General features: G+C 36.9%; 1 protein-coding gene across 3 annotated transcripts in view; it reads right to left on the reverse strand.

Moving 5' to 3' along the window:
* Nucleotides 1-15,217, reverse strand: part of pcdh7b (protocadherin 7b) — a 391,978-nt gene that overhangs the window by 318,249 nt on the left and 58,512 nt on the right. The gene's annotated exons all lie outside the window — the stretch shown is intronic.

Below are 15,217 nucleotides of genomic sequence, written 5' to 3' on the forward strand. Positions count from 1 at the left end.
CTCCAATTCACATAAATGTCATACCAGAATTGATATGTTTTTTGCCCCCTCGATTTTTTTAAATTCCATATCATCCTGTAAAATAGGTAGTATAGCAATTTCCGACCACGCTGCTGTATATATGGAAATCAAGGCGAGGAATAACGGGACATCCCCTCGGCACTGGCGTATGGACCCCTTCCTGATGAAAGATAGTAAATTTGTAAAGTACTTCTCTCAAGAATTTAAAACTTTTTAATAAATTAATTCAGGTACGGCTAGCAACCCATCAATGATGTGAGAGACCATCAAAGCTTGCGCGCAAGGTTTGATCATCTCCTACTCAGCAACCCAGAAAAAATTAAAGGGAGAACAACAGGGTCTGCTCGAAGCTCGCTTAAAAGCAATGGAAACAGCATACGCTGATAGATCTTCTATTATCAAATTGCAAAGGATTACGGCCCTTAGGACAGCTCGAAACACCGCGCTTACCCAAACGGCTAAGAGGGAAATATTATTTGCAAAACAAAGGTTATATGAATTTGGCGACAAACCGGGTAGATACTTAGCATTTATTGCAAAGGGAAAAAAGGCCCCTCAAACTATCACGTCTATCAAGGAAAGTACGGGTATTTTGATTCATAACCATAAAAAGATTAATGCAATCTTTAGAAAATTTTATTCTGATTTACATAAATCGCAGGATTGTGAAGACATGACTAGAAGGATGCAGTCATTTTTTTAAAAATTTGACCTTTCTGGCCCTAACTCCGGAACAGGTATCGGTCTTAAATGCTCCCCTAACAGTCCAAGAAATACTTGACGCAATCAGGCAACTTCAGAGCGGTAAGGCACCTGGCCCAGATGGTTTTCAAGCTGAATTCTATAAAGAATTTACAGGAATATTGGCTGGTCCATTTATGGACATGTATAACTACACATAGAGTCAGGGCTGTCTCCCCCCTTCGCTGAAAAAGGCAAATATTTCTCTTATCCTTAAAAAAGGAAAGGATCCAGAAGATTGTGCGTCATACAGACCAATATCCTTGCTAAATGTAGATTTTAAAATCCTTTCTAAAACGTTAGCATTGAGACTAGAAAGGGTATTGCCACATATCAGAAAGGAGGATCAGATGGGGTTTATTAAGGGCCGTAGATCATCCAATAATATTAGAAGGGTTTTGAAAATGATTCAAGCCTGCCATCAGGGAAATATACCAGGAGTAGTAGTCTCATTAGACGCGGAAAAGGCATTCGATAGGGTTGAATGGTCATATATGTTTTACACATTGGAAAGGTTTGGCGTTGGAAAGGTGTTTACCAAATGGGTCTCAACATTGTATAGTGATCCCAAAGCAATTGTGGTTACCAATGGATTAGGTTCGGATAGCTTCAGTGTGGGTAGGGGCTACCGTCAGGGATATCCTCTCTCGCCATTGTTATTTACGCTAATAATTGAACCACTAGCAGAAGCTATACGGGCTGATCCTAATATAACGGCCCCGAGGATTGGTACAGGTAAACATAAAATTACCCTTTATGCAGATGATGTTCTTCTATTCCTCAGTAATCCTCTGATGTCCGTACCTCGCTTAATTCAAGTTATTAATACATTTAGCGCATTCTCAGGCTATAAAATTAATTTCTCAAAATCAAGGCTATGCCAATGGGTGGTCTTGCTATGGTACCTCACTTAGTGGACGGATCCCACTTTCCCTTTCGGTGGTCCCTGGAGGGTTTCTTATATTTAGGCATTTTTATTATCCCAGTATTTGGTCAGTTATACAAGGCTAACTTTGTGCATTTACTGGAAAGGATAAGGCAGGACCTCCAGCGATGGGGAGACCTTCCAATTTCCTGGTTGGGTAGAATAGCACTAATTAAAACGAATGTCCTGCCCCGTCTCCTATACCCTAAGAGAATGCTTCCGGTGATGCTGCCGAGGCTGGCACTACATAAATTATATGGCTGGTTGGGTTCCTTTATCTGGAATCATAGACGGCCCCTCATTAAGCTGAAGAAGCTACAGCTTCCACAGGCAAGGGGAGGATTGGACTTCCCAGATTTTAGGAAATATCAGTTAAGTTCCCTATTAAGTTACATAGCTGATTGGGTCTTGTCTGATCCACAATCAATCTGGTTGGACATCGAGGCTTCTCAAGTAAAATACCCACTTATTAACCTTTTATTCTCAGACAAGAGGAAAATCATTACAGATCACTGTAAAAACCCTATAATACTAAGTACAATTAAGGCTTGGAATATAATGCGGCACCGATAGTGGGAGCATGGGGATTCCAACCGGGGTTTACAGATGCCACTTTTAAACTCTGGAGATCCAGGGGTATCTCATATTTAGGGGATCTATTTAAAGATGGGTCCTGATGTCTTTTGAACAGCTGCGTCAGAAATTCGGATTACCTAATGGAGGCCTCTTTCGATACTTCCAAATTCGAGATTATATACAGAAGAAGACTATGTTATTAAATAGTCTTTATAAATCAGATAGAGAATGTAGAGTACTACGGCCAATGGGGGTATCTTCCGTCAGTCCTATTTATCATTTACTACATGATGAAGTATCGGGAGATATGGACAATCTGCTTAAAACATGGGATCAGGATTTGGGACTAGAAATCTCTATAGAAACGTGGAATGACATTTGGGAAAATGCCAGAAGAATCACCATCTGTAACAGAACTCAGGCTATCCAGCTGAAGATACTTCATAGGGCCCATATAGCACGGATCAATTGGCAAAATTTAAGGCAGGAGCATCTCCAATGTATCCCAAATGTAAAATAGAGGTGGGCACTCTTGTACATTACCTATGGACCTGTCATAAGATCCGTAGATACTGGACTAAAGTAGCAAGTACCCTGACAGATATTTTAGGAACGGAATTTAAAATGGACCCTGTGTCTCTCCTTTTGGGCTTTTCGAATTTACCCTCCCTGGATATGCACAGGAAGAGATTATTTTCTATTCTCTCTTTCTGTGCAAGGAAAAATATTTTGGTAAACTAGGTGGCTGAGGGCCCCCCTGGACTTTCAAATTGGCATAGATTAATTATGGAATGTATTCCTCTTGACTTCCTTACAAATATGGTGCACCGAAAGACTGAATTATTTCATAAAATATGGCAGCCCTTCTTGAATTATATGAATACAGATATTTCGGCTATCCTAATAAGGGCTTTTATTTAATTAAGATTACGAATCTGGCTGGTCTGGGGGCCCTTGGGAGAGGAATCCTGCACGAATACGGGTTTTGTTACATTTGATGTTAACACATTCCGAGCATCGATCTCACTATCCAATTTCTGTGTTATCCATTTTTTTTCTTTCTCTTATTTGAATAATGTAAGAGACTTAATTATACACTCTGGTTAGTCGTAAGTTAGATTAGTAGTTAGTTGAATTTTGTTTTTTTTTCTTTCTCGGTATTTTTCTTTTGTTAAATTTTGGTTATTATTTATTTAAGATTTAATTGTATATCAATGTTTGTACTTGAGAGTTTTGTTTATTTTTGTAAACTTGTAAAAATGTTAAATTTCTAATAAAAATATCTATAAAAAAAAAATTACAACCTCTTCTTTTCCGCAGACAATATCATGTGTTTATCTCCAACAAAACAATAGTGAAATGGTCAAGAGAAATCAATAACACGAATATGTAGGATTATAATGTAATTCCTCTATAATTGAGCCTCATGCTAACACTTAACATACATGAAGGATTTCATGCTTTCTGCCAAAAACCATCTGAATGGTGACAATAGTAGGGGCTAAAGATTTCACCCTGCATGAGAACAGTTATGTCCCCAACACCCAATACAGATTTGGAAAAATGTAGTAAGCTTATATCATATATACTTCAAAGAGTGAAATACTGTTTTTGAGAACAATTGCCATTCCTCAGATGTTCCTCGACTGATACGTAGTGTATTTGATACATCTCACTTCCCTGAACGAGATCCAGCCTAACTTGTTGACTCAGGAAAATACTGCCCGAGAAAATTCTCCAGAATATACCTCAAACTCTTTCCCCCCTACCCTTTAAATAACTAGTCTCGTTGATATTAGGATAATTAAAGTCACCTAGTTCAACCACGATCTTATTTTTCACCTCTATAATATCAATTGCAAATTTGATGCTTTATATTTTTTCTCCACTAATTAGTGATGTATAAAATACACAATTCATGCCAAATTTACAGCTATTAACAGAAACAGAAATTGCAGGAAAAGCTCAACAGGTCTGGCAGCATCTGTGAAAGAAATCAAAGTTAACATTACAGGTTGAGTGACCCTTCCTTAGTTCTGAATCCAGCTGGTAAATGTATTATTTCACATTTAATTATAAGGGTCACAGATGATACCACACCTGCAGAGCTTTTCCAGCAATTTCTGTTTTTGTTTCTGATTTATAGCAGCTACAGTTCTTTCAATTTTTACAACAGTTAAAACACTTTCTGCCACTTTTCTGTAATTAACACCCATTCATGCATTCATTCATTGACAAGTAATTGCACTGATAGTTTTTGTTAATTAGGTATCTTCTCAAGCTTGCAGTTTATTTTCCAATTGAATTTAACAGTCATGAAAAGGCAGAGGACAGGGAATTGGATTGGGATATTAGCAGACCATGTCATAATTCCAAGGGATTAGGTGTTGACAGTAAGGATGTGTCAGGGAATGTGATAGAATCAGTAGGTAAGATCAGGCAGTGTACAAGTGAAGCTTAGGATGAGGAATGCCTAAGGTTTCCTTGTGTTATTCAAGGGAACTATTTTTCCTTTGGAAAGCACTTTGGAACATTCTGACAAGTTTTTATTTATTACAACAGAATTTCTCTAAGAAATGTAAGCAATGGGAAACATGGATAAATAGCTAGGAAACTAATTCAATAAATCATCCAACGGAACAATGTAAATTTAATAAGGAACATTGCATTATGCCATCCTAACTTAGTTTGGCCCACATGTGACTCCAGACCCACAGCAACTTGGTTGACTCTAACATTGGGGAGCAGTATTAAATGCTGGCCCAGCTAGCTATATCCATATTCCATAAGTAAATAAAAGAAAATATTAACATTTTATTTCAGAGAGCTATCGAGAAATGATCCAAAGTGGAAGATAATCAAATTGCTTTAATCATTCAAGATTGGTTTCAAGCCAAGTCCTAAAAGTGTGTGCCTTTTGGCAAGAAAAGATTATTACTATTAATGTTTTGGCAAATGCATAGCAGTCGTAAAACACCACAACTTTAATTTCTGGATATTTCAATAAGTAATACCATTGGCAGTTCAATCTGTAACTAAAACAAAGAACTGAAATGCTGGAAATTTGAAACATGAGTATGCAGAGTAATTGTTTTGGACCAGAAACATTACCTCTGTTTCCTTCTCCATAGATGCTGCCAGAACTGCTGAATTTCACAAACAATTGCTGTTTTTGTTTCAATATGTAACTTTACAAGCATACAAAACAATTTTTTTCTAATTTTCGATTAATGTGTAATTGGTCATTGGATCAATTTCATTTTATGCTCCCAAATAAATAAAACATGTTAACATCTCAGAATAAAAAAATAACAGAAATATATATGTTTAATTCTATTACATTTAAATTATTGTCTTATCAGGATTTTATCATTTACAGCCTTTGGTTTTCTGGACAATCAGGGCACTGTTTTAAGTGGCTATAATATCTAGAATATATTCATTAACAATCCCGTAAAACATAATAGAAGGAAATACAAATCAAGTGTGACAGTGGCACATCCCAACAGATTAAACTGTGAAAACTTGTGGACACTGCCTACAGGCTACAAGCATTGAAATGTGTTTCTTCAGATAGCTGGATGTGCAACGGTGATTAATCACATAAATCCAGACAGAATATTTGATATTAATAGATAGTAGAATAATTAGCCAATGCTAGAGATGGCAAGCAGATCAAAAACAATTCTGAATGTTACACTTGCAGAGAAGTTCTGTGCCTATGGCAGGATCCTAAAACAAAGTGAAGTGTTGCTATCATGAGTACTTAGTTGAGTGATTCAAAGTCTGTTCTCCAGAATTTAATTTCAAAATCCTATAAGCATATTTTCCTAGTTACAATTATTAACATTATGTGTCAAAATATTGCACAAAATTGCACAGAAATTGCACAAAAAAATCTGATGAAATAACCAGACAAATTTATAAATTTGTGACCAAACGTCTACACACATTAGCAAGAACCACTTTGTCATGAAGGTAGAATCAAATATTTTCCATTTTTTGTACTAATGCTCTAATACACACCAAGATTGTGTTTCAGAACACGTGATGAATATGAAAGTGGATTTCCCAAACCCATGGTCTCCAACATGCAGATGCAACTGTAGTACTTTGAGAAAAGTGCATGCGCCTAACTTGTTGCTTCATATTTCAGTCTGGGCCAAATGGACTATCATTGCAGGGTAAAGTAAGTTTTGAAAGTGGCAATGCAAACAAATGAATAAGAACTATACAAAGAAATGGTGTGCGAAGTTGGTACAGGTACACAATCCGTTATCTGAAATCCTTGGGGCCAGTTGTTTTTCGGAATTCAGAATTTTTCAGATTTCAGAATAAATGGCATTTTCACAGTGAAATAAAAAAACAATTACCTAACAGCAGACCCATATGTGAATAGTACAAGCGCTGAGACACAATTGACGCCCACCAGGGCTGAGCCACGCCGCCATGTCATTCCTGAGTAACATGGTTCGAGTGGATGTCGATGTGGTTCGCACATTAAATTGAAGCTCCACACTCCAGAAAAAAAAATCGGATTTCAGAGCTTTTTTGATTTCGGATAAAGGATTGTGTATCTGTATCTTACACTAACAAAAACATAAGGTACTCAACTTATTATGTCCATGCAGACACTCTGCAAAAGCAGTTCAGCTAGTTCTGCTCTACTGCCTGACCTCTGTAGGCATGCAGGTCTTTTCCTTCAGCTATCTACCAAATTAGTCCAGGATGAAGAAAAACTAACAGGTATGCTGCTGTGCCCCACACCCAATATCCAAGCAATGATAAACTGACCAAGGACCCCAGAAACAAACTGCAAACACAGAAATGACTTTTTGTGCCTCCACACTTGAAAACAGCCAGCAACATGCTGGATGTTTCAGAGGGTTGGATCCAGAGGGCCAGTGTGAAGAATTGAAAGATAATATGAGATATAATTTTAAAGGGGGTGCAAGAGCAGAGAGATCATGTGTACATGATCATTGAAAATGGTTGAACAGGTGAAGAGCTCAGTTATTAAAGCATACATTGTCGAACACTTTACTTAAAGGGGCATAGGAACTAAGAGGTGATGTTGAAGGTGCATAAGATATTTGTTAAGCCTCAGCTGGAATAGTGTGTTCAGTTCTGGGTGTCACAATATAGAAAAGGTATGAATTAATTGGACAGGATGCAGAAGTAACTTACAGGAATGGCTCCAGGAATGAGAAACATCAGTTATGAGAATAGATTGAACAAGTTGGGACTGTTCTCTTAGCAGAGAAGACTGACAGGAGATTTCAACAATCATAAGTGGGCTGGATAGAGTTGATAGAGAGAAGCTGTTCCTGCTTGTAAAATGAACAAAAATGAGAGGCTTAGGTTTAAAGTGGCATGCAAAAGAAGCAAGGTAATATGAGAAAAAACTTTCACACTGCACATTGTTAAGATAAAGAACAAACTGCCTGGAAATGTGATGGAGACAGGACATTTGAGGCGTTCAAGAGGGCATGAGATGATTATTTGGATAGAAATAGTGTGCAAGAGTATGGGGAAAAGATAGGATTGGCACTAGGAAATGATGTCCATTTGAACAGGTGGGTGCAGACATAATGCGTGGAATGGCCTCCTTCTGTGCCATAACACTTCTGAGATTCTGTGACTAGTGACCAACTGAAATCATGAACTACAAGGTGAAGCAATGACAATAATTGATAAATCTGGACCATGAAAAAAAACAAAAATGTACAACATTCATAACTAATGGGAAAATGAATTTATGTTCATAACTGTAGAAGATGAGAGCAATTGATTTATGTCACCCAAATATATTGATAAATAAAACGGGGATTTGGCATAACACTATGGTATATTCAAGCATTATTTTCCCTTGAACAGCATGCTTCAGGTAGACTGAAAGCTATTTAGACAGTTGAAATCACTTTTTTTTTCTAAACTAGTGGCTAAAGGTAAGGACAGTGCTGAAGCAATTGCCATCTTCTGGCTAACATAAGACATCATTCACAGATGGTGAAATAATTGAAGAAGGAATTACTGTGATCACTCTTTGTTCAAAGACTTGAAGAGCAAAGAAGGAATAATGATGATAATCCAGACCATGTCAGTTGATGCACCCACAGAAGCAAGATGAGTGGAATCTTTGTCTAATGGTGTCTTTCTTACAATACCTGAAGAATTGCAAATGGCTCTCATTGCAATTCAATGAATCCATTGATATGATTGACACAGCTCAACTGATTGCTTTTGTGTGCATGGTTTTTAAGGTCATAATAACTGGTCTAGTAGTTAAGATTCAGCACTTCCACTGTCATGGCCCGAGATCGATTCCTAGTCAGGCACTGAGAGTTTATGCATTGAGAGTGCTGTTGTGGTGCAGTGGTAGTTTCCCTATTTCTGAACCAGGAGGCCTGGGTTCAAGTACCCCCTGCTCCAGAGGTGTGTTATAACATTTCTGAACAGGTTGATTCAAAATTATCAAAAAGGATCTTTTCACACTTTTGCTCCTTACAGAGAGAACAAAGGGTGAGAATATGTACAACGAAATCAAAAGGTGCATGCTTGAGAAAAACAATCCAAAAAAGAAGCAAAACTAGAAATTGCTGGAAAAGCTCAGTAGACCTTGCAGCATCTGTGGAGAGAAATCAGAGTTAACATTTCAGGTCTTGTGACTCAACTCAAAATGTTAACTGTGATTTCTCTCTGCAGATACTGCCAAACCTGACCTTTTTCAGCAATTTCTATTTTTGGTTCTGATTTACAGTATCCACAGTTCTTTTGGTTTCTGATCAAGAAACTGCTTTCCATCACAATTGACAGTCCAGCGGCAAATGCGGACTTGGTCACAGTTTGCAGAAATTATCCTGATATTCGCACTTAGCAATTATCACTGTATAACCCACTAGCAAGCAATAACAAATACAGTTATAGACTTCACTCATGTATTTAAGTCTGTTCTTAAGATTGGAAACTCGATTTGAGCGAAATCCCTTTAGCACACTTGTACAAATCTTTGCTTGACAAATTCAAGGCTATCGATGGTGAATCAAGAGGAAAATGTTTAGGTCTGATGCCTGAGATCTTCACTTTTCTTAAGACAAGGAATGAAGTGTGTACTGAAATGTCAGACAATGAATGGTTGCTCAACTTTGAGTTCCTCACAGACTTAAGTCTAGCAGAGTAGGCAAAGAAGTGGCAGATGGAACACAATGAGGGAAAGTGTGAGATCATGCACTTTGTCAGGAAGAGGGGTCAGTTAACTCAGTTGGCTGGACAGCTGGTTTGCAACACAGAGTGATGCCAACAGCACAGGGTTAAATCTGAAGCTCGCTGAGGTTACTATGAAGGATTCTCCTTCCCACTCTCTCCCCTTGCCTAAGGCACAGTGACCCTCAGATGAACCCCCACCAATCATTTCTCTTGAATGAGTAGACTTCAAGGCATTGCCAGGTAATGTGCAGCCATTGAGAGTTGGTAAGCAGAGGACAAAATTAATGATTAATATATACTTAATTTTAGATTTATAAAGCAAAGAAAAACAATTCTGTATTTTCTTGGGGTAGATCCTGGATTGCACATTTAAAAAGTGATCTTGTGGTTAAAAAAAAGTTGGAGACCATTATCCTAAACTATACCATAACATATCCCTTTCAAACCAAAGTTATCCTTTGCAAGTCAACAGCGATGATCTTGCAATTTGTCTGACAAGATATCCTTTTCCTTTAAGTCGTAAAATGGTTAATGTGGTTATATAGGAACTTTGTGCTGTATGTTTGTAGCCACAATGAACTATATGAAGATTGCCAGAGAGCTCTGGAACTTATATGGGGTGGCATTTCTAAGACGATTGTACAACTGGTGTAGATTATTCCTCTGATTGAAATTTTATATTAACTTTATTCATGATAATCTATCAAGAACAATGGAAAACATACAATTAGCAGGTATTACAACAACTGTCAATACAATATCTTGAGGATACCAGGCAATTAACGTCCACAAGCTATTTTGAGTCAGAGTGAAGCATAAAGCTTTAACAAAACTCAGTTCTAAAGCACTGTAAGACTTCATGCTGTCCTTGTTGCATTCTTACTACAATTACATTACCCACGGCTTATTAAAATTTTCAGTAAATGTTGTGTTCAATTTTTCAACACCTATTGTTTACCAGTAAACCTGTTTCAAATGAACCCAAAAGACAGTGAAAACATTGCTGATAAAGTGTTACAAAATACATCCAAAAATTTAGATCAGGTCATGGTTTAACTCAAACATACAGGGTGTTGTGAAACTCCAGAAATAAATTAAACCACAATTATGCCACATGGAATGAATTCAGTGAGTTACAGTCTCATCTAGTTACTACAAGAATGATGAATGAAAAATGTACTGTCCAGATTTTATTGTGGCAAAGGCAACAAAACTAATGTTCATGTTAATATTCCATTAAAACGGGAATAACGTGGAAATCTCGAAGTCAACATCACCAATCTTTTGCTTCTCCAGAGGATATGCTATTGGGACCTCAATAGACTGTAATCACAGAAACCAAATGAACTGACAAGGACATCTATCCTTGCACCATTAGTCTCACTGTAAAAATCCTTTTTAAAAGGTACATACTATTGAATGAAGTGTCCTGAGCTCTTGGCAGCATACTAATTTCAAATGTATGGTAAAATGCACTCACAGATGCTGCAAAGTTAACTTTATATTTAGGGAAGGTCAAATTTCTATAATTAAAGATGCCATTATGAAAAGAAAATCCACATTTCTTCCTGAGGGAAGGTCAAATTTCTACTATTAAAAATTCCGTTATGAAAAGAATATCTACATTTCTTCCTTATTTTCAATAGTTATTCTTTCATTTAACTCCAACCTTAGTCAAATCATAATAATTAATTCACAAAGCCTGGCAGTATCTAGATAGCTAGAATCAAGAGTTAATTCTCTGATTCAAATGTGACTTTTTCGGAACAGTTCTTGACTTTTCATTATATGAAATACTAAATTAAAAGAGAAGGATTTTAGCACTTTTAACTTTCTGCTATGCTGTGTGTGAACATTTCATTGCAATTAGTTACTTAATCTGATTGCTGCTATCACTGCTGCTGTATACCAAAGATCCCCTGGACTTCATAGGAGTAAACTGCAACACAAAAACCTCTCAATCCTCACGGGCAGCCTTCTAGTTGGGCAGAATAACTCATGCTTCACAGCTGGCCACAAAATCAGACCATAAACCTTTCAAAGGATGTTTGATGTAAAATGTTAAATTCTAAACAGGCATATCTTTAATTCAATTTAGATTTTCCAATAAATGGGTCCTTTTACATTGCACATAAAAAGCATTCATTTTGCAAATAACTGATGACTAACAGGAATCACTTTTTTTAATTACTTAATAACTATATTAGTCTACTATGCTTTGAAGTGGGTCAGTTCTGGAGGAACAAATGAAAAAGCAATACCTATTAGTGTCCAAATGTCAGGAATGAGTACTTAAACAGTCATACAAAGTGCCACTGCAAATGACTGATTACAGGAGATATTATAGGGAAATTAGCAAAGAGATCAACTTATTTCTGAAACTTACATCACTATGGATAGCAAGAAGAGTGTCTAAGATTAAAAGTACTGAAAAAAGGGAATAGGTTAATCATAAGTAGAAACTTTTCAAGGCAGAAATTGGTTACAATTAGAGATCACAGGTATGAGTCTTCTAATGACATCCAAGTAATGTAACACGTAAACCCCATGTATTTATCATTGTTTAACCCCAGATAATTGATCACATAGAGTAAAGCATTAATTACCCTTACTTAAGTTTAAATTGAATTTTCAGAAAATTATCCAAAAGCCTAAGATTTGGTGTAACTCATGTATTCTCTGCTCATCAAAGAATAAGAACTTATCGTGTATACCAGTCGAAAAGTCAATCTCATGTAAAAGTCAACCCCTTATTTTTGGCCAAAAAATCTTGTGTTTTCCATACATCTCGTATAAAAGTCGACCCTACTATATCGCATTATAAACCTCTTACGAAGGAAACTGCATGTTCCCATTAACCCACTTAAATAAAATTGCATTCATTTATTCATAACTGTAAGTCTACTCATTGCTCTCTGTTTACTATATTGCATTTCTATTCATTCATTCATTCATTCATAACTCTACACCGTCTACTTCGTTTACTACAGCACGTTTTGGTTCATTCATTCAGACCAGTACTAAATCTATTGGTATCTATCGCACTTTGTTCACTATACATCCAAAAGTTAATATCATTAAAAAGTTAATCATTTTAATTGTGCCATTATATCTGAATAAAAATGAGATACATTAGTTACATATGTCTTTAATTCTTTAACAAATTTTTTAATGGTGCTGACGTTCATAACATATGAGAATAAATGGGAGGGAATCGGAAGATTTTGGTGGGAAAGTTAAGACGCTTACATGTTCAGAATTTAATAAATATTTCATTTTAAGTGCGCCATTATACCAGGCCATGACGATGTTGAACGATGTGATTTTGCAGGATTTCAAGAAATCTTTGACATGGTAAATTTTTGTATCGGTATGTATAAATAAAATTTCCGACCAGTAATTCATTCTTGTTTCTCTTGCCGTTATCCGGTGATTACTTTTGCCGTAATTCATTGTGTTTTTCTTCTTTATCTGGGATTAGTTGTGTGATCAAATCGACTTCTGCTAATAATATGGTATTTCAAACTGTAGCACAAATTTCAGCCCCTCAAAACTAGTACCTGTGAATTAGTTGACCCTATAAATTGAACCTTGAAAAATTGGCTAAAAAATTTGACTTTTAAGCAAGTATATATGATACTTAAGTTAAAGGTTTAAAATAATCAGTCATCAAAAAATCAACCTGAATCTGTTGACAGATATCAGGACAGTTGGAAATTCTGTCACCGCCAAGATGCTTGAGGGGTTATAATAAAGCACAATATCCCAGTTATTATCTATTATTATTTTTATATATATATATCTTGCATGGTTATTGGAAAAATTATGGCGATCATTTTGACTATTGTAATTTCACACCTATTTCTATTCACTAATGCGATCACAATTATTCCAGATCCTACCGCACCTTCTGCTAATGTGTCTATTTCAACAAGTCTAATTGCAAAAAGATTAGGAGCTACTGCAGAAGCAAGCTGAGCAAAGTCCAATAGTGCCATACCACGTATAGTTTCATAAATTCTTTATTGCTTCACATTATCACTTGTTATATGAAACATGATCAGAAGCCAAAAAGATATTAATGGCAAAGTTGTCAGCAAAAGTTAACTCTTTAACATAGCTCACTGAAGCAGATTATTCTTTGTTTTTAATTGCTATGCTTGTTGTCTTTTTTTATTCCTTGTTCTTCTGTACCCCTTCTCAAGTTTTCACATGATCTGTTTCCCTCTGATAACGTCTTCCCTATGCCTGATCAACAACTGGAAGTTACGCACAGTGACATCAACAAAGTGTGCAAGGAACTACATTGCATTATTCCAGGATTCACTATACTAGTGCTCCAATATGCTATTCCTCTCTCTATATCACTTTCAAAGGCATAATTTTGTGTCTGAACCTTTGAAAATCTGAAGCCCAAAAGAACTTAGGAGTCCTGGTTCAAGATTCTGTTAAGGATAACATGCATGCTCAGTTGGCATTTAGTCAGAGTCATAGGAATGGAAACAGATTCTTTGGTCCAGCCCGTCCATGCTGACTAGATATCCCAATCCAATCAAGTCTATTTAGTCAATTTAGGAAGCTCTCATTTCAAGACAGCTAGAATAGAAGAGTAGGAATGTACTGCTGAGACTGCATTAGGCTCTAGTCCGACCACATTTAGAAATTTGAGAGCAGTTTGGAACCCTATTTAAGGAAGGATGTGCTTATGTTGGAGAAAGCACAAAGAAGCACAGAGAATGATCCCAGCAATGAAGGGCTTGACATATGAGGAATGGTTGAGGATTGGGGTCAATTATCAATGGAGTTTAGAAGAATGAGGGGAAAATCTTACGGAAACATACAGAATACTGACAGGCCTGGATACAGTGAACGTGGAGTAGATGTTTTCACCAGATTAGGATCCGAGAGCCCGGCCTTTCGAACTGAGCTGAGGAGGTTATGATTTGGAGGTGCCAGTGTTGGACTAGGATGTACAAAGTTAAAAATCACACAATACCAGGTTATAGTCCAACAGGTTTATTTGGAAGCACAAGCTTTCAGAGCACTGTTCCTTCATCAGGTGACAACCACCTGATGAAGGAGCAGAGCTCCAAAAACTAGTGCTTCCAAATAAACCTGTTGGACCATAACATTGTGTTGTATGATTTTTAACTTTGAGCTGAGGGGGAGTTTCTTCAGCCAGAGAGTGGTGACTCTGTGGAACACAATGCTGCAGTATGCTGTTGAGGCCAGTTCAATTAGTGTATTTAAGACAGAGATAGTATGTTCATGATTAGTAAGTGATCAAAGGTTACTGGGAGAAGGCAGAAGAGTGGGCCTGTGAAACATATCAGCAATGTTTGAATGGCAGAGCAGACTTGTTTGGCTGAAAGGCCTAATTCTGATCCAATATCTTATGGTCTTTGTTGTTGCAATAGCTGGAAGTGCATATAGGAATGTTTGGGTAAATGTTGACTGTGATGAGCTGCATCTGTTGACAGGAAGGGGGCAGGACTGTGTTTTTGTCACAAAAGCCAGATGTCACACATAGTTTGGAGTCTTGACTCCATAATGTTGTTTGCTCTGCCATGTTCCCCAACCAGAAATGAGCCCTGATGGAAATTACGAGACTCCTTGCAGAAATATTTGCATAATTTATAACTATGGGTGAGGAGCCTGACGACTTGAGGATGATTAATGTTGTACTTGTGTTTAAGAAAGGTTGTAAGAAGGAACCGGGGAACTACAGACCTGTGAGTCTCACTTCAG

This window comes from Chiloscyllium plagiosum, chromosome 1 (genome assembly GCF_004010195.1).
Source record: "Chiloscyllium plagiosum isolate BGI_BamShark_2017 chromosome 1, ASM401019v2, whole genome shotgun sequence".
NCBI classification, from domain to species: domain Eukaryota; kingdom Metazoa; phylum Chordata; class Chondrichthyes; order Orectolobiformes; family Hemiscylliidae; genus Chiloscyllium; species Chiloscyllium plagiosum.